The 25,555-nt window shown below is 41.8% G+C and overlaps 1 long non-coding RNA gene across 2 annotated transcripts; it reads right to left on the reverse strand.

Annotated features, from left to right (window-relative positions):
• Positions 1-4,159: 4,159 nt before the first annotated feature.
• Positions 4,160-25,555, reverse strand: LOC142827690 (uncharacterized). 2 transcript variants are annotated; one of them, XR_012902402.1, is made up of 3 exons: positions 25,495-25,555; positions 13,347-13,451; positions 4,160-4,511 (listed from the first exon to the last, which is right to left on the reverse strand). It is a non-coding gene; the product is annotated as an uncharacterized LOC142827690 (long non-coding RNA). The 2 variants fall into 2 exon arrangements; XR_012902403.1 differs by having other exon boundaries at positions 4,160-5,282.

Genomic DNA, 25,555 nt, shown 5'->3' on the forward strand with positions numbered 1-25,555 from the left:
CTTTTTGTGCTGTTTCTTCTCCAGTTTTCATTTCTGGGTAGCATCTAACTTCTCACCCCAGGGAAATTTGTTTCCACCACAGTCCTGGGGACCTAGCCAGAGACTTCTTCAAAGGCTAGCAATATATGTCAGCCAGTTCTCTCTTCTCCAGTATTTCTCAGGTTTGCTCAAACGGACCTTTTACTTACACTGGTTTACCACCACAGACTTCAGTGGAATCATTCCTACTAATGCAAGACTAAAAGCTAGCCCTGAATATGATGGAGTATGTGCTGTACTAAAGACTGCATCAGTATTACAAGCTATCACTTTAAGGCGGAGGGGATTTCCTGGTCCAGCTTGCCAGCCCTAGGGGTTCTATAGAGAAGTAGGAGTTCTGGTCTTTGTCTGGAAACAAACAAACAAAAAACAGACTAGACCATGAGGCTTGGCAGAAAGGAATATTTCTGCATTAGGGAGTAGCCTGCCTCTCTCTCTCAGGCCTGGTCTACATTAGGGAGTTATTTCCAAATAATTCCCCTTATTTCAAAATAACAAGGCGAGAATCCGCGCTACCCAGCCCATTATTTTGAAATGACGGGCTTCTTATTTCAAAATAACAACGCCTGCTTTTCAAGAGGAATAATGCTTATTTTGAAATGGTTTCCTAACACAGACATGCCCTCAGTGTAATTGGTTGCTGTGTATTAGACTAGCGGCTTTTAAGAAATAAAGTGTGGGTTACAGGATGGACAGGCAATCACACACGAGTCACAACGTGCACATTCACATTCTGGCAAGGGCCCCTTTTACCCAGGCCACCACTGGGCTGGTCTCTGGCTCCTAACCCCAGAGTTTGGGGTTTGCAGCAGGTCTCTGTGATAGGAGCCCGGCCACACCTCCCAGACTCCCTCCCTAGCTGCCTTCACTAATGCTGTTGCAGATTGTTCTCTCAAACCTCTGTCTCTCCACCACCTCTCTTCTGTCCTCTCACACCCCCAGTTTCCCACTGCTGAAGCTTTAAGAGGCCCTCAGTAAGCTGGCCTCAATCTGCCTGAGCCAGATCCCTCCCAGCTGCATCTAAATGGCCTGCAGCTCTCTGCTTCTACTTAAAGGGTTTTTTTTTTACTCTTTTGGGCTGCGTCTAGATTGGCACGATTTTCGGAAATGCTTTTAACGGAAAAGCACTTTTTGCGGAAAAGCGTCCGTGCCAATCTAGATGCGCTTTTCTGCAAAAAAGCCCCGATCGCCATTTTCGCGATCGGGGCTTTTTTGCGGAAAACAAATCTGAGCGGTCTACACTAGCCCTTTTGCGCAAAAGCTTTGCGCAAAAGGGACTTTTATCTGAATGGGAGCAGAATAGTATTTCCGCTAGAAGCACTGATTTCTTACAGTAGGAAGTCAGTGCTTTTGTGGAAATTCAAGCGGCCAGTGTAGATAGCTGGCTTATTTTCAGGAAAAACTGGCCAGTCTAGACACAGCCTTGGGCTGTCTTTTTCCCTCTCTGCAGCAGCTCCCTGGCCTGACCCTGCCACAACACCCACAGACAATTGCTCACACAAGAAACCACTCCTTTTCAAGTATGCCAATGAAAGATTTCACTTGTATATGGAGGAAAATGAATAGAAAATTAGTATAAATAGGATCAGATTTAAAAACAAGTCAGATTGAAGGAACCTCCAGAATTAATTAAAAATGCTTTGTACATAATTGATAATTCTGCTGTGGAATTCATTGTCACAATGTGTCATCAAGGCCAGGAATTTAGCAAGATTCAAAAGACTGGGCTTTTATATAGATGATAATACTCAGAGTTTGAATAGTTCATGTGAAGTGGAAGGGTGATAAAATCCCCATGCTTCAGCACTTTGAATCAATCTCTAAGTAGCATGGCACATGATAAGACCTACCCGGGGGACAGATTATTCCATATTTACCTATCGTGGGGTTCTCTTACAGCTTCCTCTAGAGGTGGATATAAGATACTGGACTAGATGAACCACTGGTCTTATCTGGGCTGCCAAATCCTATGTATTTATTATTCTGAACATTTTTTTCCACCATTGGACCAACTCTTTACTTGCTTTCAACCTGCTGCAGAATGTGTTAGAACTTCAAAAATACTTTGCTTTCTATACCAGCTAGAGAAAATATACTAAATAGGGATGTTCATTTTGCAAAAGATTCCCCCTCACCCCACCCAAAAGAAAAAAAAATGCACCTTCTACCAAAGAACAAAAGAGTAGGGATTATTTTTGAATTTTTCCACACTTTTATCTCCTTAGAAAAGGAGTGGAACCCCAGAATGAGCCACTATGCTCAAGCCAACTACTGTTCTTTCCTGGCATTTTTACTACTAAGGCCCTACTAAATTCAGGATCCATTTTGGTCGATTTTACAGCTATGGGATTTTTTTTTATTGTAAATTTCATTATGTCAGCTATTTAAATCTGAATTCCATATTGTTGTAACTATAGGGGTCCTGACTGAAAACGGAATTCTGGGGTGACTGTAAGGAGTGGTGGCAGTACTGCTACCCTTACTTCTGTACTGCTGCTGGCAATGGCGCTGCTTTCAGAGCTGGGCAGTGGAGAGCAGTGGCTGCAGGGTAGGGGCCTTGGTCAGCAGTGGTGCAGAAGTAAGGATAGCGGGTATGGTATTGCCAGCTTTACTTGTGAGCTGCTGCCTACAGAGCTGAGCTCTCAGTCAGCAACCACTGCTCGCCCTCCAACCAACTCTGAAGGCAGCAACCTAGAAGAAAGGGCAGCATAGTATGATATTACCTCCTTTAACTGTGCACTGCTGCTGGCAGGGCACTGCCTTCAGAGCTGAATGCTTGGCCAACAGCTGTCACTCTCCATCCACCCTGCTCTGAAGCAGTACAGATGTGCAGGTGGCAATTCCATGAGCCTCTTAAAATAACCTTGTGGCCTCCCTGCAACTTGCTGTTCGGTCAGAACCCCCAACTTAAGAAATGCTGGTCTCTCTGTGAAATCTGTATAGTACTGTATAGAGTTAAAGCACATAAAATACCAGATTTCTCATGGGGAGACAAGATTTCACAATTTGTGACACTTTTTCCATGGCCATGAATTTGGTAGGGTGCTATACATTACATAGTCGGATGTTTCAATCTGATTTCTGGGAATGCTTTGGTTTCCTTTCATTCAAACACCCGCAAGAACAACTCTTATATACATAGCATAGTACAATTAAGAACAAGGCCCATGGGGCTCCTTAATATGCTAACTCCCATTAAAGTCAATAGCAGGCCTCTGACTGACTAACATCAGAGTTACACCAGGCCCACCAAGACATTGTTCCTGTCAAAAACAATCTTTCTCTGAGGCCAAAGCAGAAAGTACTAACCACCCATTCTAGTGATGAAACAGCTGCTGAAGTCTGCTTTAGTTAGTGCTTCAATAGTTGCCATGATGCTTCAAATAAACACCACGTGCCACATCATATCTTTCGTATATCTTAAAGCATCTGCAATACACGGACATGAAACACAGTGAAAAGGAGGCGCATGAGAGCAAAGCAGTGGATACAGTAATGAGTAGGGATGTTAAAACTGATTAAACGACAGCATTTAACCAGTTAACGGTTTTAACGAAGGGTTCGTCACCCAGCCCCACGATAGCAAGGTCCAGTTAACCTGTTAACTGATAAGCGTAATAGTAAGCCTCATGCTTAGGGTATGCTTACCCATTAATCATTTCACATACCTAGCAATGAGGCATCTGTAGTCTCTGGATTTCTTTGCTTTTATTGTTGTCAGGAAGACCCAACAGGCTTCTGTGCAAAATGAAGACAGTCCCTGATCTGAAGAGTTTACCATCTAAAAGATGAAACTGAAGATAATACGCTCTGGGAGTCCCAGAGGAAGGATTAACTGAGCTGTATTTCCCTCTAAGGCATAGGTTCCCAAACTGGGGGGAGGGGAGAAATTCCGGGGGGGGGGGGGGGGGAGGGGCGCGAGGTGACCCAGCCTCCCCACCATCAAGTTTTGCTCCCCTGTTCAGTTCCTTCCCCTCCCCCCCTTTTTTTTGGCTCAAGTTTTGCTGCTATGTGGAGGGCATGAGGGTTTTTCAAAAATCAAAAAGGGAGGCGTGATGCCAAAAAGTTTTGGAACCACTGCTCTAAGGAAACCAGAGTTGTCACATACAAAATGAGGGGCCCTAAAAGTCAGGTAGCACAGTAACAAGTGTCATTGAAATTCATGACAGGAGGTGTGGTATAACAATGTAGAGGACAATGAGTAAAAAGTCTAGTAATAAATGGGTTGCTGCTAATTTTATTTCATTTTGATTTTACAGTTACATTAGGTACAACTCTCAGTAAAAGACACATTTTCATCATGGGATATAAAACAACATATTAACAAGCTGAGGACCTAACATCCAAATCCTTCCCTTCCCATGCAGAGCACTTCTCTCTGTGTGTATATGCAGTGGGGGTAGAAGGCGGCATGTTGATGCAGCCTCTGGAACTCTATGATGACATTCTGGTCCCAAAGTTAGTCCACAGATCTGTGATAGGGCAAGTGTGGGTCAGTGGATAAAGCATTAGATTTGGATTGAGGAGATCTAGGTTAATTCCTAGCTCTGCCACTGACCTGCTGTGTGATCTTGGGCAAGTCACTTCCTCTCCTTGTGCCCTCTCTTTCCTGTCCCACCCTTTGTCTTGTTGGTTTCCAATGGGACTTGTGCTCCTGACTTGCTTGGCTGCTTTTACTTCTGTCACTAACAACATATGTGCTCAAAGCCTTGTGCAAAGGATCCTGGATCCAAGCTGGTGCTCTAGACACTACTATTATACATGTAGTGAGACTTTCCAGATATAAAAACCATTGAACAAAATGACAGATGAAACTATTTAAAAAGCATGTCACTTAAACCCATCATTTAGGGAATGTGCTATTTTTTCATGACAATAGTATTCAAAACATCCTAATGCAGGTTACCAATGCAGCTCTGAACTGAAGAAAGAATCAGTGCACCTGCCCTATTCAGCTCCATTTCCCCTGTTAATAACCAGCTAAAAGCTCCATTTGCATTGCCAAATGGCCAATTTTGTGATGAGCCTGCATTACCGTTAACTAAAAGACATTATATTGGTAGTCCACAAAGGAGCTTCCTGCCATCTGATGAACCCCACAAAACTATTTATTTGCAACTTGATTAACTACTGTAATTATGATTAGGATCTTCATAAAAACACTTTCTCCAAGGGAATGTTTCTCTGGATCTTATGCATGTCTTGTTTATTTGAAGTTGATGCATGCCAGCCAAGATTTCAGTCTGAGAGAAAGAGTAACACAAAACAAGCAGAGGAAACATATTGGTTGTTATAACATGCTTGGTCCTTGTGCTGAAAATCAAACTAGGAATGTGTTAATAAATAAGCTGCTATACAGTGTATGGAATAAAAGATGCAGTAAAACTAATAGGGTCTGATTATCCTGCCACTTGTCTTAAACTGTTATATGTCAGGAGCTGCTCCACCAATGTCAACAGAATTGAATTGGTGGAAAATCAGGGAGAAAGACAGGAGGATCATGCCCCAAATTTATGAAGTGTTTTCATTCTAAACATTTATTGTTCTGTTCAAACAAACATGCAATTAATTCAGATATAAAATATGCAGTGTTCCACTACAACATGTTGTTAGGTGACCTAGAACTCTAAATTGCATTGGAAATACTTTGGCACTTCAATATTATAACTGGATTTGTTAAAAGACTTGCTAGGCACGGGAAATTTTAGTCACATCCCTACGATTGTTCCTTTTAATCCTTTAATAAGGTATCACGAGAGGAACACATGTTTTTACAATGGAAATTTCCTCAAGTCAAACCTTCATTTCTCCCTCCCTAGAGATTCTATAGAAGCCCTACTTGAGATCATACGACTACATCTTTTTTTCCTAATATGAAATACAAGACTGCAATGACTGTGGACTATACTTTCTAAGGCTGAACCGAGCCCTAAAGTCATTAAACATTTCATTGTTCATTGCTAGACATTTCCACTGTTCTTTTCTAACTCACTTGACAAAACTCTGTGCCTATACACCTCTAATCATAATTCCAAATGGAATACAGGGTCACTATTCCTGAAGTTCTGTAAACTACACTTCAGTCATCTAGTCTCATACACAGGTAAAACTGGACTGGAGTCTCTAGCAGATACAGATGTACTTTAAGTAAAATGATATTTTTATTCAGCCCTGCAATAGTTATCTCTTTTTTTTTTTTTTTTGCATAAACAAAAAAGATCTATGCAGAAAGTTTAATTTTGTTTATTTCTATTTTCCTTTATCTGATCTGATTTACAGTTATACTGAGTCCATTTTACATCCTCTGGCAACATAAAGGACCAGTAAAATTAGAGTAAATTATATTTACCCTCATTTTATTAATCTCTTTACACATTGATAGAATTATGTAAATGTAATATAAGAGAGACTTGAGCCTAGGATTATTTTATTTGGAATGAAGTTTCTATAAATTGCTGCATTCTTGGCTTCACCTTTATGTTTTCTTTAAAAATAAACACTGCACCCTTAGAATGGAATTCTCCACCCCTTCCACAAAGCCTGAGATGTACCATAAATTCAGCTGCTGAACTATACTCTGTATGATGCAGAAAGGGGTGGTAGTAAATGTAATTCCACTTTCCTTGGCATTGATTAAGACTCAACTGAATATTGTGTCCAATTTTGGGTGCCATGCGTTAGGTAAGGGGTGGGCATATTGAAGAGTATTGAGTGAAGGGCAAAGGAATTCCTACAATTTTAGGAAACCTAACTAACGAAAAAAGTTTTTAAAAACTAGGCATGTTTGATCTTGAAAAAATAAGGCAGAGGGTGGACCCATAAAACTTTAAAAATACGTTAAAGGATGTTCTAAGGAGGAAGGTGATCACTTATTCTGCATAATCACTAAGGCTACGTCTAGACCGCAAGCCTCTTTCGAAAAAGAGCGTCTAGACTACAACCAGTACTTTCGAAAAAGCAAGCTGCGTTTTTGAAAGAGAGCACCCAGGTAGTCTGAATGCTTTTCAAAAGAACACTTTTGAAAAAAGGCGTTTTTCCTCATAAAACGAGGATTTCTGCGGTCGAAAAAACTGCCATTTTCTTTTGATTTACTTTCGAAAGAACGTGGCAGCAGTCTAGACACAGGGGAAGTTTTTTTCGAAAAAAGGCCACTTTTTTCAAAAAACCCTGTAATCTAGACACACCCTAAAGGAGGACAAGTAGTGGGTGGCATGGGAGATTCAAATTAGTAATTAGGAAAAAACTCTTAACTCTAAGGTTAGTCAAGCACTGTAATAGGCTTCCAAGGGAAGGAATGGATCTCTGACATTGGTGGTTTTTAAGAACATGCTAGACAAAGATCTGTCTGAGATGGTCTGTGTATATTTGCACTTGCTTCAGCGCAGGGACTAGATGCCCTGTTATGGATCCTATCAGCCACATGTTACTATGATTCTAGGACAAAAGCAATGGAATAGAGTTTCTGAGATCTACTGTTGCTGAAGCTTACTCTTGATGTATACTCCACCCAGAAATATTATTTAAATTGTTGATTTCCCCTACTCTTCCCCTCTACCTGCCCAAAAAAACAATACCTGGGCTTTTTCAGACTGCCCTTACCATAGGGATGGAAGTCCATCTCTACATGATTAATAAGCTGTACTGTCTTCACAAAGGAGAATGGAACCTCTCTCTCTCCTTCTTGCCCCATCAACAAAAGCATTCTGAGAACTGATGCCCATAGAAATACTCCAAATTTCACCTGCCTTTTATTGTAAGGGATATCCCTTCTTTCCCAACCACATGTACCCCTCTCACACAAAGGCATCCTGCTGCTATCTTAAGAAATTATAAGTTACAAGTTATTTTGAAATAACTCCCAAAATAATCATTTCAAAATAGCATGTCCACACGAAAGGGAGCCTCAAAATTAGACTTAAAACCCCGAGAAGCACCAGGGAATAATAAGTTTGAATTACTCTGGGGAGTAGTTATTTCGAAATAGTGACACTGGAGCATCCATAGCACCGTGATTTCAAAATAACTATTTTGAAATTAGTGTTATTCCTCGTAGAAAGCAGGAGTTGTTTCAAAATAAGCAGCCCCTTCTTTGAAATTACGGGTTCGATAGTTGAAATTACGGGTTCAATAGTACAGAGCTTATCTAGACTATGCTAGAGTGTCAAAAGAGGATCTTCCAATCTCACTTTCGAAAATGGAGCTTTTTCTCAAAAAATCATGTTTACGTGGCTTTTCGAAAAAGGAGGGGTTCACTGAAAAAGCCAGTCCAATCTACTTTCACTTTTGAAAGCTCTGCTTTTGAAAGTGAGATCAGAAGAAGACACTTTAGCATAGTCTAGATAAGCCCTCGGATACTCCATTTGTTATTTCAAAATAAAGGCAGAAAAAATTAATAAGCATTTTTGAATGCATTTACAAATATCAGTGTCTCAGAAAGGCAATAGTAAAGGAATGGCAGTCTTTCTAATAGGAAAAATCCAAAGGTGGTAAAGGCACATTTAAAGGCAAAGTATGCACGATACACAAGGTTTATCTGTGGGTGAAAATGAAAAGAATAAACATCAAACATTTAAAGCACAAGGTTAAATTACTAAAGAAAAGGTGTGAATATGTGGAAACCATTGGTTACTTAGAAGAATCAGTGTTAATTGGAATGTTTTAATCAACTTGCAGCTTGCAAGCCCAGCTAAATGCACCTGAATGGTGTTTAAAATTGGAAGTTAGAAAAGGAAGGCCATTATAACTTTGGGAAAAAATGGATTAAGTGTTTGTAGTGCTGAACACAGGCTGTAGGGGCCTCCTCCCTTCCCCCTGCTCCCGGGGGCAAGGACGCTCAGGCCATGTAGCCTCTTCCCTCTCCGCTGCTCCCCGTACGCTCTTCCCCTCCTCCGTGGTGGTGCTGGGTGTGCGCGTGCGCGCTCAGCACGCTGCTCCTCCTCCTCCCCTCCCCGTGGTGGTGGTGGGTCCATGGGTGCATACTCAGCATGTTGCTCCTCCTTCTCCTCTCTGTGGTGGATACAGGGCCTGGGCAGAGGGGGTGGGTTTGGAGGTGGGGCTGGAGGCCTGCCTCCCCCTAGAAACTTCTCAAGTCTTCTCAAATGTTCTCTGTGACAGAAGGCGTGACAGACACCTTTCCTTTTATAATAGTATAGATTATAAAGGAGCCTTCCAGTGCTCCAATGTCACTGCTCTTCTAAGTACTTTTCCACACAAAAGGGGCAGGATTTGGGACAGATTTCAGAGAGCTACTTTTAAAATGAGGGGTTGTCTGCTACAGGATATATACTGACACAGTAGGAATACAGAATGGGAGTGGATTGCAGTGTCACTGTTAGATGTTAGAGACTGAGAAACATTAAATCTATACTAAACCTGTGCTCTTGAAAAATGTATATGCAACAGAACAATTTCAAAACAAGTAGTTGACATCTTATAGTATGCAACCATGGGATCTGGCATGGCATATTTTAGTGTTAATTCAAACACAGCTCATTGAAGAAGAAAGATGTAAAAGCTACTGGACCAGATAAGGATTGTAGAGGCGATGCTGTGCCTGAATCGAATTTACTATTTGCCCAGCTTGCAAGAAAACTTTATTAGAATTTTTTTTTTTAAATGGTGGTCAATTTTTTAAAAAATGGGGTCTCAACTGTCTACATCCATATTTAGGCAACAAAATGAAACAGATTCCCAAACCTCTGTCTGACCTAGTTTTACCAACATATGTCTGTAACGTAGAACAACCTGGTGCTGCACAGTGGGCACAGATACTCTTCAAGCTTGGGCTGTAATTTGCCTCTCAAGGAGACATACTGGCATTAGCACTCCTTAAGCAAGTTGCTGCCGGGCCCAACTGCCCCAGGGATGTGACCCTCCCAATATCACAGGCACATACTCAGGTTGGCTTATCCAGCTGCCATGACAGCTACACTCTATTTTTACCATGCTAGCTTGAGGGTGTCTCCTCAAGCTGGGAATCATGCTCCCAGATGGAAGTGTAGAGTGTCACCCCCACAAGAGCAGCCTAACTCTTAGCTTGGAATAAGATCTCCTGGAATGGATTGCTGACTAGTATATTACCTATGAAAGAGCTGACCCAGTTAAGACAGCCAACCACTCATCTATGAAAATAAATTATTTCCATGTTAGCTCTTCCGCTGTTCAGGTATCGGTTGGTGGCTGCTTTCCTTTAAAACCACGAGAGCGTATTATTTATGCAAGTTATGAACATTGCTTTGCTAGGCCACACATTTACAACCGTAATAGCTTACCCTTGGACGGAATCATGAATCTGAAGCTGCTTGTGGTTACAAGGGACCAAGTTTTCAGAAGCTTGCACAAATTCAGATCTTCCTGAAGGAGAATAATCTCCCTCCCTCTCAATCGTTGGTATTTCATATTTGCTGACTGAATGAAGGAGATCTCAGCTACTGATTCTAATTAACTGCTCAATAGCTAATAATCTGGCGAGAGGGGGAGATTGGCATCCTCAAGAGACACAAAAAGGTTTAATTTACTGATTAAGTAAATAAAACCTTTAAAAAAAGTTTAAGAAGCCAACACCCCAATTATTTTTCTTTACGTTAACATAAAATTTTAAGTCAGGGTAATTAACTATTGGGACAACCTGATTAGGGGATGTGATGGATTCACCGTAATTTGCAGTCTAAGACTTAGTCTACACTACAGACTTATGTTGGTATAGCTATGTGTAAGGGGACTGTTACCCTTTACTAAAACTCTGTGGGAGTTTTTTGGTTTACCAGCTCCCACTTTCAGAGGGGGAAGGGTTCAGGAGGCTGATAGACCCCAGAGACAATGGAAAGCAGCCAACACTGCAGCTCAGCCTGATTGACAGGTTGGATAGGCCAGTGAGGAAGGGGAGAGGCCAGGCCCCGTTCTCCCTGTGAGCTGGGATTGTTCTGGCTCTCTCTCTCTGAACAAAGAAGCTGTGTGCAGAAGAGGTCCTGCAAAGACAGAGAGCTGAAAGAGGAGTACAAACTGTGTAAAGAAGTCCTGCAGCAACAGAACCAGACACAGACAGGCCAAGCAGTGCAAGCTGTGTGGAGAGACAGTCTTGCAACAGCAGAGCCAGGAGTGCAGACCCTGTGTTGAGCAGCAGACTGGCAGTGCTCAGAGAGCCAAAAGGAACAGAGAAGCAACACAAGGAGCTGGAAATGGCCAAGCAGCACAGCCTGCAGCTGGATGTGGTGAGCAGCTGGGAACTGCAAAGTGTGGGGAGAGGCAACACAAGGAGCTGGAACTGGCCAAGCAGCACAGCCTGCAGCTGGATGTGGTGAGCAGCTGGGAACTGCAAAGTGTGGGGAGAGGCTCTGGACTGGGAGAGGGGTCTGGCCACTTAGAGCTTGAGGCTGTGTGGTCACTGCCAGAGCAAGCGAGTCCAGCCTGCAGCCCCCCCGCCCCCCGCAGCACATCCAAGACCTCTAAGGGGCCTCTAAGGAAGAGACTGTGGACTGTCCTTACACTCTGCAGACTGCTGTTTTGATGTCCCTGTGCTACAGAGCAGGGCTGTGTGTTCTCATTTAACCATTCTCATTGTTTCTTATTCTACTCTCTTTAATCAGTTGATGTTTAATAAATTGTATTTGCTTTGAACCTTATGAAGTGATCACTGGGCCAAGAAGGCCTGCAGTGTAAAGAGAGCACCTTGGAGTGGGGACACCCTAACTCCTGCCCCTAGTGACTACAAAGTCGGGGATTAAGCCCCAGGAAACCTGGGCCCAGCCTTGTTAGGGTTTCAAGGGCTCTGCTACTCAGGAGAGTGGAGGGGGAGCCCTCAGGATCAGGGAGGCCGTGGGGTAAAGGAAATGGGAGCGGGGACTCAGATCCTTTCGCTGGTCCATTTCAGCGGGGTGGTATAGAAGCCAGGAAAGTTCTCCACAATAGCGGGATCATTCCCCCGCTTACATATGTCTCTGTAGTGGGGGAATTAGCTCTTCCCCACACCTGGAGCGCCCCCTATTGACCAATGTATCTCCCTTAGTTACCTGTCTTCTGTACTATTTTAGGCCCTGTGTCCCTTCTAGCTCATGGTGCCCTTTCCTCATGGTGCTGTTCTGTGGCAGTGTCCCGCACTCTGGGATCCTCCCCTTCTTGGGAACCTCAACCCCCTACACCCACCCTGCTTCAATGACCCACTGCCAGTCACCTAGCCTCTCCCTCAGGGGCAAACTGCAGTCTGAAATGGCCATGCCTCATTGTCCATGGCTGGAGCAAGAGTGAGCCCCTCTCAGCCCTTGAAGCCTTTTATAGGACCCATCCTACCCTTTATTGGCTGACTGCTCCCTGCCCTAATTGGTCAGGGTGTGAAGGCCTCCTTTGGCTTGTCTTTAACCCTCTCCCTGCTGGAGTGGGCTACTGCACCACTAAAATCCACACCCTCTGATAGAAGTAGCTATACCAACCTAATCCCCTGTGTAAACAGTGCTGTGTTGACAGAGCAGCTTCTCCTGTCCACATAGCCACTAACCCTTGGGGAGGAGGAGTACTTGTGCTGACAGGTGAAAATCTCCCATCAGCAGAGGTAGCATCTTCACTAAATGTTACAGCAGCCCTGCTGCAGTGCTGTAGGTATACACAAGCCCTCAGTCAAGATTAGATCTCTCTAAGAACGTAGTAGCTCAAACAGAAGTTAGCGGCTTGATGCAGAAATTAATGGTTGAGGTTCTGTGGTGCATGTTTTTCAGGCTGTTAGGCTACATGATCACAGGTCCCCAGAAGGCTTGATACCTATAAATGACCATCTCAGACAAAACACAAAAAAATGTAGCACTTAACTGCTCCCCATTACACAAAACAAAATTGATCAATTGGACCATCTATTCATACAGAGAGATGCACAATTCAGAATGAAACTTCCAGAGACTGAATGATAACACATTCAGCTCTCAATAGGCAAATCACAGAAATTCAGTAGCTCAGTGCGAGACTGCATGAAGCAGCATTTCTTGTTGTATGTTACACACAAAAAGACTGATTAGACATAAACGTTAGTTCTAGGAAGAGTTCCTGTCTTTAGATTCTTTTCAAAACATAACTCAGCCAGCTTTTCTATATTCAAATAAATACACTGATTTTGTTTTTGCAACATTAACAGGACTGAGTATTCAAAGCAGCCCCTACACTTAACAAGGAAATATTATTCTAACACTATTTAGTTTGTAAAGTAACTGAAAAGTTGTTCACAGCAATCATTATACAATGCCAATGAACAACTCTGAAAATGGTTGTGGGGAACAGTTTATTATGATAAACATTCAGGCACTAAACCAAGAAAGCTCATTTACCTTATTAATATAAAAGGCCTTCAAAGCTCAGAGTCTCTAAAAGGGCATAATTGCTGTAGTAGTGTACAAGTCTTGCAAGTCTCTTCAGAACAGCAGGTTTAAAACCTAGGCAAAAGACAGACAGCTTAGCTGATCCATGAAGAAAGCTTTCTAGAGATTAAAAAAACAGCTCTGTAGCACCAGAGATCCCCATTTACCTTTTTAACCACACTTTTTTTAATAATTAAAAAGCTGTCAGCAGTTAAATTATGCCACTTTGAATCATCCTTGCTCTTTGGTCCAGAGGAGATCTCCCAGGAAATTTGCCTTGTTTCAAGTTCTGAGTTTTTCCTAACTTCTCATTTTATCTTCTAGCAAAAAGAGAGAAATGTGAAGCCCAGTGGTCTCCTCTATTTAGAATGCCTTGGAGTCAGAATTTTGAACAGGCAAGACCAAAAATTTCTAGTCCAAACATGGGACCAATTCTGCAAGGTACTGGACACTCACTTCCTAGTGATGTCAGTGTGATTTTTGGGTGCACAGCATCTAACCAGTGGAGCTCAGCAGTTTGTAATGATGTGGTCTAAAGTGAGATCCCAGTGATTTGCCACCATTTTAATTAGTACAGTTCAATCCTTTTTCAAAGGCTTCTGTCTGGGAGAAGCTTAACACAGGATCAAGGCCTCAGTCTAGCTACAGATAAAATAACTGAGGTTCTTCAGGAAGTTGGACTGATGAAGGGAGTATAGCGTACCCATGCCTCAAGTACTTTATCACATTAATTTTTTTTAAACAGCCACTTCAGGTTTTTTTACTGTAGACTGATTTATGCTTCCTACATCAAACCCTATTTGATTATAACAGCATATATTTACAATACCCCCCACATCCAAAGGCACGAATAATGTGATAACTTTTGGGATTGAGGGTATCTTTAATACAAAGCCATGGGGTGTGACTAATGAGTACAATGGAAATAATCACTGGAGCTTTGTCTACACTGGCGCGATCGTGCTCCAGAAATATGCAAATGAGGCTAAACGTGGACTATCACCAAGCCTCATTTGAATATCTAATGATCTGCCATTTTTGTGGAAGAGGCTCTTGAGCAAGGAGCGTCTACACTGCTCCTTCTTGCACAAGAAAAACCCTCTTGCGCAATGCTGTTATTCCTGAAAATAATCAGCATGACGGCATTGCGCAAGAGGGTTTTTCTTGTGCAAGAAGGGGCAGTGTAGATGCTCCTTCTTGCGCAAGAGCCTCTTCCACAAAAATGGTGGTTCATTAGATATGCAAATAAGGCTCGGCGATATTCCACGCTTAGCTTCATTTGCATATTTCTGGTGCAAGATCGCGCCAATGTAGACATAGCCTTGGACTCAGACATAGTAGGGCCATACATCCTCTCTCTTACCATGTCATTTTTGCAACAAAATGGAGCATTTTGCTCTGCCAAAATTCATTGGTTTTGCTCTTCCCAAGGCTTGTGCCTTCGCTGCAGGATATGAGTTATAGAATCACAGAATCACAGGGTTGGAAGAGACCTCAGGAGGTCATTGTGTCCAACCCTCCTGCCCCAAACCAAAACCAATGCCAACTAAATCATTCCAGCCAGGGCTTTGTCAAGCTGGGACTTAAAAACCTTTAAGGATGGAGATTCCACCACCTCCCTAGGTAACCTGTTCCAATGCTTCACCACCCTCCTAACACTTCCCTCTATACACCTGCCCTGCCTTTCTCCTCTGGTGTTGGTCCCTCTCCTGCAGGTGTCTGCCCTTCTGCTTCACCCCCAGAATCCCCTGGCACCTGCAACTTCCCTTATCCCTGCACCCTCCTGGTGCCTCCCCATTCCCTCACTGCCCCTTTGCCCTCTTTTTCCCTGATGCCCACCCCTTCACCACCCTCTGCCCCCATTCTCCTCATGCCCCTGTGCCCTCACACATGCCTTGCTCCATCCTCACCTTCCTCATGCCCACCCCTCCATTCAGGCCTTCTCCCAGCACCTCCCCCTTCCCCTGTTAGCCCCCCAATGCACTTCCCCTCTCCTCTCCCAGCATCACCCTGTCCCCCCTCCCACTGCCCTTTTCCTCATTGTATCTACTTGGCCCTCTGGCATTTGTTTCTCCTCCATGCTGTCCCTTGGTTCCTTCCCCTTTTTTCTCCTGACCTGCCCCTCTCCCCTCAGCAAAAGCCTCTTCCTCTGCCATCCACCTTCTGCCTTCCAGATTGCTGGGTGACCGCAACCTCAGCCCAGGCTCCATACCATGTGCCAAACTGAGTGGTGCAATGCTGGGCCGTGCAGTTTTAAAGTCCCGGGCCGTGACGTCATATTATGCCCGGGCGTCCTCCCTCTCAGCTGTTGTGCGGCTTTTCAGCATGCCACTCATGTGCTCCCTCAGCCCCACATGGCCCATACTGGCCGGCGCCGGGGAATTTAAAGTGCGGGGCTGCGGCGCCCCCATCATAATCCCCCTCCTCCCCCAGCAGCTGCCAGCCGGCCCTTCAGCGGACGGTCCAACGGGAAATTCCTGGTATCCCGCTGGGCCAGTCCACCCCTGGAGCTGGCGTGGGACCTATTGAAGCGTGGGGCCCGGGGCAGCCGCCCCGCTTTCCCTGCCCTATATCTGCCACTGACTATCACCGAGATCAGTGCAAGCTACTTGTATCCTGAGAGGGAAAGACAGAGCGCCAGCTGCGTGAGACCAAGGGAGAGATTTTCACAGAAGAATCACCGAAGAAGCGGAAGGGAAGGCTGCAGTAACAGCAGCATCTGAAACCAAGGGTTCCTATGAGCCAAGATTCTAAGGAGGACAGATGTAGAGGACTTTGAGTCTGTGCAATAGAAACCCAATATTCTGTTCCAGGTGAAGGACAGACAGAGATCCTGATGTTAAACAGCAATGGGTGAACATGAAAAGTTGCTGGTTCAGTTTAAGCTGGTTCTGAATTTTTGGGCCTACCCTATGCCTCCAACTCTGCAACATAAAACCCCAGTAACTCCCAGCTATTCTGTTCCCACCTTTCTCCCCTTGTCCTTTCAACAGGCTATGGGCCAAGACCCTCATCAGTGTTAAATCTGCTTTGCAGAACTCTGGTAATGCAAAACAAGCATAAAGTTTGCCAAATAGGAGCTTTTGTCAGTGGGAAAATGGTATGGTGGGAGTGCAGCTCTGCTCTGGATTCTCCAGGTATCTGAAGCACCCCTAGAAGCTGTTGTATCTTGCCCAACTGAGAAAAGCTCTGAGCACAAAGGATCAGAATCACATAACTTATAGATAGTAAAGTGGCATCTCGCCATGAAATGATTTAAAATTTGCAACTTCCCCTGATGGAAGTATGAAATTCAGTAGTTTCAAATAAGTTTCAGTTTAAGACTTTTGGTTTGTTCAACCCTGAATGCGAGAGCTGCAACCCTACAGAGCTCAAAAGAGTTGAAAATGATTATACAAACCCTTCTGGGGCAAAATCCACCAGGGTTCGTATCTCATATTGCTGTCTATCAGATGAAGTGGTATTTCTGTCTAGTACTAATTTTATTTTTCTTGCCGGTAATGCATAATGCTACACCAAACTGAACCCCAGCAATATATTATGCTGTCTCTGTGCAGCTTATTAAGTTTTTCCATATTTAATGAAATGTAAAATATGCACCATAGTTCAAACATAAAAACTGAGTGAAAAAAAATCACCTACTTCTTAAAAATGTGAATTATATTCTTATATTCTTAAGGGTGCTTTCTGTAGTTTTTAAACAGTTTACAATTCACTGAACTTCAGCAAATGAGATCTTTGCAAATGCAGGCACTCTGAGAACTTACTAACTACATTTCACTAATTCCTACCTCCTCTCTCAGGAATTTACAATGTTCTTAAGTTACTGTTTCCTCTCATTACCTAATTTTCATACATAGTTAAAGAGGAAAACTCAAGAGCAGCGGAGCCATAAACAGTTTTTAATTGTGAAAAAATTGAGTGTTGTAGATAATAACATTTCATTTCAAAGTATAGGATAGGTAATTATATGAAATTATCTCCACTGTTAGTAGAAAATGAATAGAAAACTGGAGTTAAGTGGCTATCCAAATCCCTATGTGTCAGCGGAAACATTCTGATTACCTCAGAATACTTTCAAATTTCACTGAACAAACAGGCAGTCACTATGTTTTTAATAACTGTTAATGGAATGTCATTTCTAATAGATGGTACTTTATTGAGGACTCTCTCAACATCAAGAAATCTAAGCCATCCAATGCTGTAATGTTCTCATTAAAGCAACTTTGAATGAATTTCCAAAATTTATGAAAACAAAAGGGACATGTCAAAGAAAATCAGAAGACATCCTTGTTGTTGGGAACTGAACACCTACAATTATTAAAATCAGTTACCAAGTACTACAGTTTTTTCCAATTGCAAGCACAGGGAGATCTCTTTGTAGTAACTGTTGATAGCCAAGTGAAGACAACTGATAATACTCTAAAGCAGTGTTTCCCAATTTTTTTTGACCACGGAACCCTTTCAAACTCAGAAAAATTTCAAGGAACCCCCTAGCCAGGGATTAAGTTTGTCGAGCAAAAAAAAAATAAAATAAAAAAAACACACAAACACACACAGACTGCCAGTACACCACAATTGGTAGTAATGAGGTGCTAAATACAGTCATGAGATCACCATTCATTTAAATTCAACATATTGAATATAACAACATTCATTTATATTCAACAAAAATCATATTAAGTATGTACAAGAAATAAAACTATCAAATAATATTAATTATATTCATAGTTTTCAATGCGAAGAGTGGTTTTTCTTCTTTTCTTGGCAAATTCTTTTTATATTTGGTTTAATACTAGAAAGTTGGATTCGCATATCTGGCGCAGCATTCAGTCGATTTCTGTATTTCATTTTTGTTGCTGCATAGTTCGAGAACCCAGTTTCGCACAAGTATGTACTGGCAAAGGGTAACAGCTGACGAATTGCGCGTCTTGATAAAGATGAATATTCTTGACTTTGACATAAGTCACTCCAACATGTAATAAGATAAACTTCTTTAAATTTTTGTATTAATTGGCCATCTGAAGCGATTTCAATTAGGTTTTCATAATCTTGTGTAGCAAAACTGACTGGCTTTTCTGTCAAACTTAATGGATTTCGAATCCAGTTATTGTTGTCATTGATGTTTGGAAAATACTTAATGATGTTCGTGTATAAATCGCGGAGATGATCTGCAATGTCGCTGCGAATATCTTCATCAAGTTTGTATCCATTTTCTTCAAGGAAATCATTCAGAGTTGGTAAACAATCCAAATCATTTCGTCCTACAGATGAGATCCAAAGCTGTAGCTTCCGAGACAATGACAAAATTTTGTCTTTCGCATTAAAAATATTTACATTCTTTCCTTGCAGCGACAGATTTACTTCATTTAGTTTTGTAAAGATGTCTGCAAGATACGCAACTCTTGATAACCACAAAAAGTCTGTTAAATGATCAGACAGTTGGAATTTGTGATCCATCAGATATGCGGAGAACTCATGACGCAATTCAAATAATCTAACTAGCACTTTTCCTTGTGATAGCCGCCTGACTTCTGTATGTAAAAGCAGGGCTGTGTACTGACTACCCATATCTTCACACATAATTTTGAACAGTCTTGATTGTAATGGTCGAGTTTTTATATAATTAATAATCTGTACTGCTTCGTCCAACACATTTTTAAGACAGGGAGAAATATTCTTAACTACCAGAGTGTGTCTGTGGAGAATGCAGTGACTGCTGGTGCAGTTTGGTGCTACATTTTTTATTCGTGTTACAGCGCCAGCCACTGTTCCTACCATTGCTTTGGCACCATCACTGCACACATCAACACATTTTTCCCAGCTTATTTGATGTGTTTTCATAAAGTTATTGATACAATTGAATATATTCTCACCAGTTGTATTGGTTTGCAAAAATTCACATAAAAGTAAGTCTTCTTCAATAGAACTATTAAAATCATAACGGACAAATACAAGCAGAACTGCAAGACCTGCAACGTCAGTGGACTCGTCTAATTGTAATGCATATGCATCACATAAATGCAGCCGAAAAATAAGCTCCTTCTCGATGTCAGCAGCAAGATCATGAATACGACGAGTGACAGTATTGTTTGATAGTGGCACAGCCTCAACTTTCTTACTAGACTCCTGGATCCAACATACACATTACAATATCTTTTGCACATGGTTTTATGAGTGATTCCCCAATAGTGTGTGCTTCTCCGGAGAGCGATATACGATAGCTTACTTTGTAAGATGCCTCTGTTGCATTTTCATATCAGATTTGGCAATTTTTGACATGAAGAGTTTACTTTTTTCAAGCGATTCAAGCTTTTGCTTAAAAAAACTAATGTCTTTATCTTTGTATTCTGGATGATTTGTTTCAAAATGTCTTCACAATTTAGCAGGTACTAAACAATTATTAGATAATATTTTGTTGCACACTACACACTGGGCACCTGGAGCATCTTCATTTCCATTGCTTGTGAATCCAAATGCCAAATAGTCCTCACAATACCTGCGTTTCTTATTAGTCAGCTGAAATTTTTCATAATTAACTTGAGCTGCCTCAGTATTTTCCTTGCTGGTTTCAGTAAAAATATTGGAGTTTGAAGTACTCACTTTCCTCTTTAAAGTTCCTTCTTTTAACCAACGATCCATGGGGAATTTTGATATTAGATTGAATTCTTAAACTTAAAGTCACACACAGGAGCCACGTGTCCTCACAGTGTGTATGAGGATTTGTTCCGATCCTCACAGTGAGTAGGAGTTCCGGTGGTAAAAGCAGAGCAGCAGCGGGGGACGCGGGAGAGGGATCTTGGGTTGATCGGGCAGAAGCGGGACAAGCAGCTGTTGCTGCTGCTAGGACTGGTGGTAAAAGCAGAGCGGCAGCGGGGAATGCAGGAGATGTCTGAAAGGGGAGTGGGGAAGGAGCCAGCGTCTTTGCACGCCGGGCTCCTCTGTCTCTTTATGGGCGGGGGGAGGGGAGTGTTCGGGTTCTCACGGAACCCTTATGTTCGCTTCACGGAACCCCAGGGTTCCGCGGAGCACCATTTGGGAAACACTGCTCTAAAGAATCCTAACAATTATTCTGTCAATATCAGATGAATACTGACACAGTACAAGATGAATATCAATGAGTAAAATGCTCACAGTTAAGTGTAGGTCTTTTCCTTCTGTAAAGACCAACATTTGTAAATCAAGATAAGCCTGTCATTTTTGGGGCAAGTTGATCTGCTAAAGGACTTCAGATTTCACAAATGACTTATTAGGGAACCCCATCAACCAAATTCCCCCCCAGATTTTTTTGATGTGTTGTAGTGTTGAATAAAATGTAATCACATGCCTGATCTAGTATTTATGGTTTTCTCCCCATGTTATTTTCTTGATTTGATGTCTACAAGAATATTATGGTCATTGGGGATGCGGAGTGAAATGTCAAAAAATTTAAAAAAGAAAGAAAACCCCATAAAATATGAATACTGCCAAAAAAAATCACATTTCAATCTTTTTTTGGCAGCCAATGTGGAATTCCTTGGAAGGATGGCTGGGTGAAAGAGGTCCTGTTCCAGCTGACCTTGGCATTGTAATGCCTGGGAATAATGTTATATATCTGAATCTTAGCTTCCTCAAAGAGTAGCAATGAGTAGGTATTTGATTACCCTGCATCCTCATTTCCTCTAATATGCATTAACAAATGGAAATTTTCATCTCCAGCAAAAGCTATATCTGGGAAAAGGCAGCAAATGTTCAAGTGAACATCCAGTGGGAACTGTGGACTAATTGGGTTGCACTTTCTACTTCTGGAAATCACATCAAAGCCACACAAGAGGTGAAAGTACTTGGGTAAATAAAGAATGGATACAAATGGCAAAAGGATAGCCAGAGAACTACTCCATGATGTTTAGGGTTGTGTGTATACCCAGGGCTAAGTCCTCCATTACAGTAAATCAGCAGAGCTTCTCTGAAGTCAATGAAACCAAGCCATTCTAGTTTATATCAAGTAAAGATCTGGCTCTCAACATTCAGATGCATAAGAGCATTTCTTGTTGTGCTTATTAAATTAGAGACTATCCGTGGGGCAGATTGCAGGAAGCAGTGCATCCTTACACCACCTTCAAGGGTAAGGAATGATGGCTATAGACACAAAATAAACTGACAAATTAGAACTGTTTTCTCAACAATCAAAGAAAATCACCTTAAGGAAAATGTATCTAGGCTGAGCACTTTTGATGACCCCCTAGCATTTCCTGCTATAAACATCTGGCGCTGAAATGCTAAGCTCCTGCTCTGATTAACTATTCTACAACCTTAGAGGACATCTTCAAGAAACTGAATAGATCCAATCCTTATAGCATAATCCAACACAATATGTTTCCTCTCATTAAGTGTTCTAAAAATTAGCAGAGGGAGATCAAGAGCATTCAACTATGGCTTAATAAAGGAGCAATGCACTTTTATTATTCTGTTTGTGTCATGGAAGGAACTCTATTTGCATGTTAATTTTACTGCTGTAATATTACTGAAGATATTTTTGGCACTTGAAATTAAACTTACAGTCACAATACAAATTTAATATACAGAGCATCTCAGCGTTTCTCAGTGTCAAACCAAAGGTAGGTACTGCTTGAATTCAGCCACTGAGTTGAAGAACTGTTATAGTATTTTGTTTTATATTTCTAGGTTGTATAATTGGAACACGTTAGAATCTGCCAACATGTGTTCAGGTGAGGCATCCTTAGTTTTGACATGAGCACGGAATGGGACTGCTCACAGGAACATAGGCTGAGCCAAGAGGATCAGGGCCTTTAGAAATGGAAATACCCTATCCCTCCAAACTGGCCCAGTAATCTGGTAAATAGGATTTAAAATAGTCCATGCAAAAGATTTCAGTGAATTAGAAGTACAACCAGTTAATCCTTTCACTAATTTGTCAAAGTGCAGTTAAGGGATTTAGAAAATACAAAGTACAACATGTTAAATGTCACCCTTGCAAGGGTACAAAAGTTGGATAGTAAGTCACATTCCCAGCAAGCACAGTGTAGGCTTGCTCAGCAAAGGGAAATGTGAACAGCCTTTTCACAAGGGTCTTGAGCTTGCAGGGGGATGGAAGTCAAACTAACTCGCTACATTAAGGTTGAAAAATAGGTTGAAGCTTTGCTGATTCCCACTATGGAGCAAGGGGCTCTATTCAAATACAAAAGTACTAAAAAGCTATTACACTCTAATAGCAGTTTGACCATGTTAACTGATGGTGTCAATCCAGCCCCAAACCATAGGCAATCACATCCCCAAAACCACCACTATTACTGACAATAATGAATGTTGGCGGGTCTCAAAAGCCAACGACTGAATGCTATACACTGCTTTTACTGACAAATTTATCAGTTCTTCCTAAGATAAATAGATATGGCTGTCTGAATATCTGCAGTATTCTCTTGTGCTCCACCAAGAATACTGTAAATACTGAGAGTATCCAATTCCAGATCTGAGGCCTGTCTACACTAGACCTGGAAGGTCGGGTTAAGGTATGCAACTGCAGCAATGTAAAATACATAGCTGGAGTTGGCTTGCACCAAGCTCAGCTTAAAGTCTTGGCAACTACTAGGAGTACTGGCGCCAACTGAGGCCACCCAGGAGTGGCCTGAGGCCAGCTGCAGCAGCTGGCACCCCCGGCAGAAGGCGTGATTGGTGCCCCCACCTGCACATTCGTCAACGGCTGTGATGTAATCATGGGGCGCCCGGCACCTTGTGACATCATCATCAGGTGCCCGGGCCGGCAGCGCCCTAGGCGACCGCCTAGTCTGCCTAGGCTCACGGGCCGCCCCTGAGGCCACCCTCAGTGTTTGATTTAGCGGGTCTTAACTAGACCTGCTAAATCAAACTCCAGATGATCAATCTCCAGCATGGCAAGTGAAGAGATGGCCTTAGTTATTTTAGACAATTGATAAAATTTTAAATAGTACCCTGGTTACTAACCGTCTCACTTAAAGGCTGCCTCATAAAACCCTTTTCCCTCACTGGCTTAAGTATAGCTTACTTTACTATTATGACATGATGGCGTGGATTTATTTGATCTCCAGACTGCTAGCATCGTGTCATAAACATTTCTGGCAAGTCTCACACTGTAATATATCAAGATAAGTTTATGGCACTTGGGACTCATTCTCCATAGGCATTTATCTTGTGTGTTTATTTATGCTTGAGGAAAAATGAGTGCAAACTGAGAGCAAAATGCTAACAGTCTGATCTGGAAGAATTTTATAGCCACACTACACAGGTGTAAATGACTATTCTTAATCTTTGCCCAAGGGAAAAGCTTCCTGGCCAGATTGCATGTGGGAATCATGCAGAGCTGCTGACAATCAAATCCTAGTGGTATAAATGCAGCTCTGTGAATTAGTTTGTGCACAAGTAGAAAAATAGGCCTGTAGACTTTCTGTTCTGAACTCTTGGAATGTGTCTTCATGGCAGGCTATGGAAAACAGCCTAAGGGTCAGGTTCTAGAAGGAAAGTACTGTCATGTTGTCTCCTGACATTTGGTGTTCAGCGGGCCACTTGAGTAAGATAAAAACTATTCCAGCATTGGTTCTATACCACAGATCTCAAAAACAACTATACTATACTCTTTTTAGTACAGTAAAAACTGTGCTATCTGGTACTTTACCCAACCAGGAAGCTTTATTAACCATCATTACTGAGGTCTCCCAAAACAGATCTTTTATCCAGTAACTGGAATTAGTATACTACCCAGGAGTACACAATAGCAATTACACATTCTGCACAGTCTCCAGCCCACTTCCCTCAGGGGTGAGCAATTCTGTCGGCAGCCCTGCCCCTCGGCCAAAATCATGAAATTAACAACTGTCACACTGTAGTTCTCGGGTTGAATGGTTTTTTAAATTTATTTTGTGTAATTGTTTTTAAATAAAATTGCTGTTTTCTAAACAAGATCATTTGTCTTTAATAAAATCTTTCACAAAAGAGATGTGCATGTTTGTTTCCATATCACAAAAAGTAGATAATAGATTTTTCATGTACTTAGTCATTTCTCATCACTTGACTGGCGTTCATCTTCTATTTTATTGTCACCCTGTTCTAATACTACTTTTTTTGTGTTACATGAGTCCATAAAGTCCCCTGTCAATGTCAGGGCTCACTTGTGTGAGGTACTTTTTGGGCTGACTGAATCTCCTTTGTTAAAGGAAGTTTTTCAACAAAAACAAGTTTTAAACAAACAAAATTTGTTGCAAAAGAGTTTGATTTTTTTAAATCAGTTTTGCTTACTCAAAAAGAGTCAAATTCCAATTATCTCAGTGTTTTCTCTCTTACTCAATGCTTTTTCACACTGGAAAAATGGAGGATTTTTAAAAGGTAAGAAATGGGGTGGAAAAAAATCACTCTTGCACTTGTGAGTTTGCCCCGCCCATCAGGATTTTTTTTTCAATTAAAAGTGAAAGTTATTAGCTTCCATGTTTTCAGCTTGTTGCAAACTTTTCTCCTCACTTTTTTCCAAAGGCAAAGAAAAAAGCTTGAAAGGAAAAAAGTGAGGAGAAAAGTTTGCAACAAGCTGAAAACATGGAAGCTAATAACTTTCACTTTTAATTGAAAAAAAAATTCCTGATGGGCGGGGCAAACTAACAGGAAAACACTTCAAATGATTTTGGTAAAAAAAAATGATAATAAAGTGGAAAACTTCAAACAAAAAGTTAACTTTCTTATGAAAACCTATAAATACAAATCCTGAGAAGGAATCCCTGGACCAACATGCTTACATTCTATATAGCTAACACTGAGTGAAAGGGACATATTAAGTCACTAGAAGATTAGAAACTTAGGCACAGAAAAATCCAATATATTGGCCAAAATCACCCAAGAAGTTGGACAGAGGTGGGAATTAAATACATCTTCAGCAAATCATTCCAATGTTTTAACCACCAGGCTATGCAATAGGTTTGTTAAAATGTTCCAGTCCTATATTACTGCTCCATAGGTGTTACACAATTAAATACTATTTATACATTGGATCAAATGTTATTCTTCCTCACATTAAAAACCCAGAGGGAAGGAACATGTTATTCTTTTCAGCAACAGAGGAAGGAAATCTGGAGGAGAACATGAGGAGCTGACTACTTACCAGCTAGAATAGGGAAATGCAGCAATCTGCAGAAAGTCACAAAATGGCTGCTCTAGGGCTG

The sequence above is a fragment of the Pelodiscus sinensis genome, chromosome 3 (genome assembly GCF_049634645.1).
Source record: "Pelodiscus sinensis isolate JC-2024 chromosome 3, ASM4963464v1, whole genome shotgun sequence".
Taxonomy (NCBI): Eukaryota; Metazoa; Chordata; order Testudines; family Trionychidae; genus Pelodiscus; species Pelodiscus sinensis.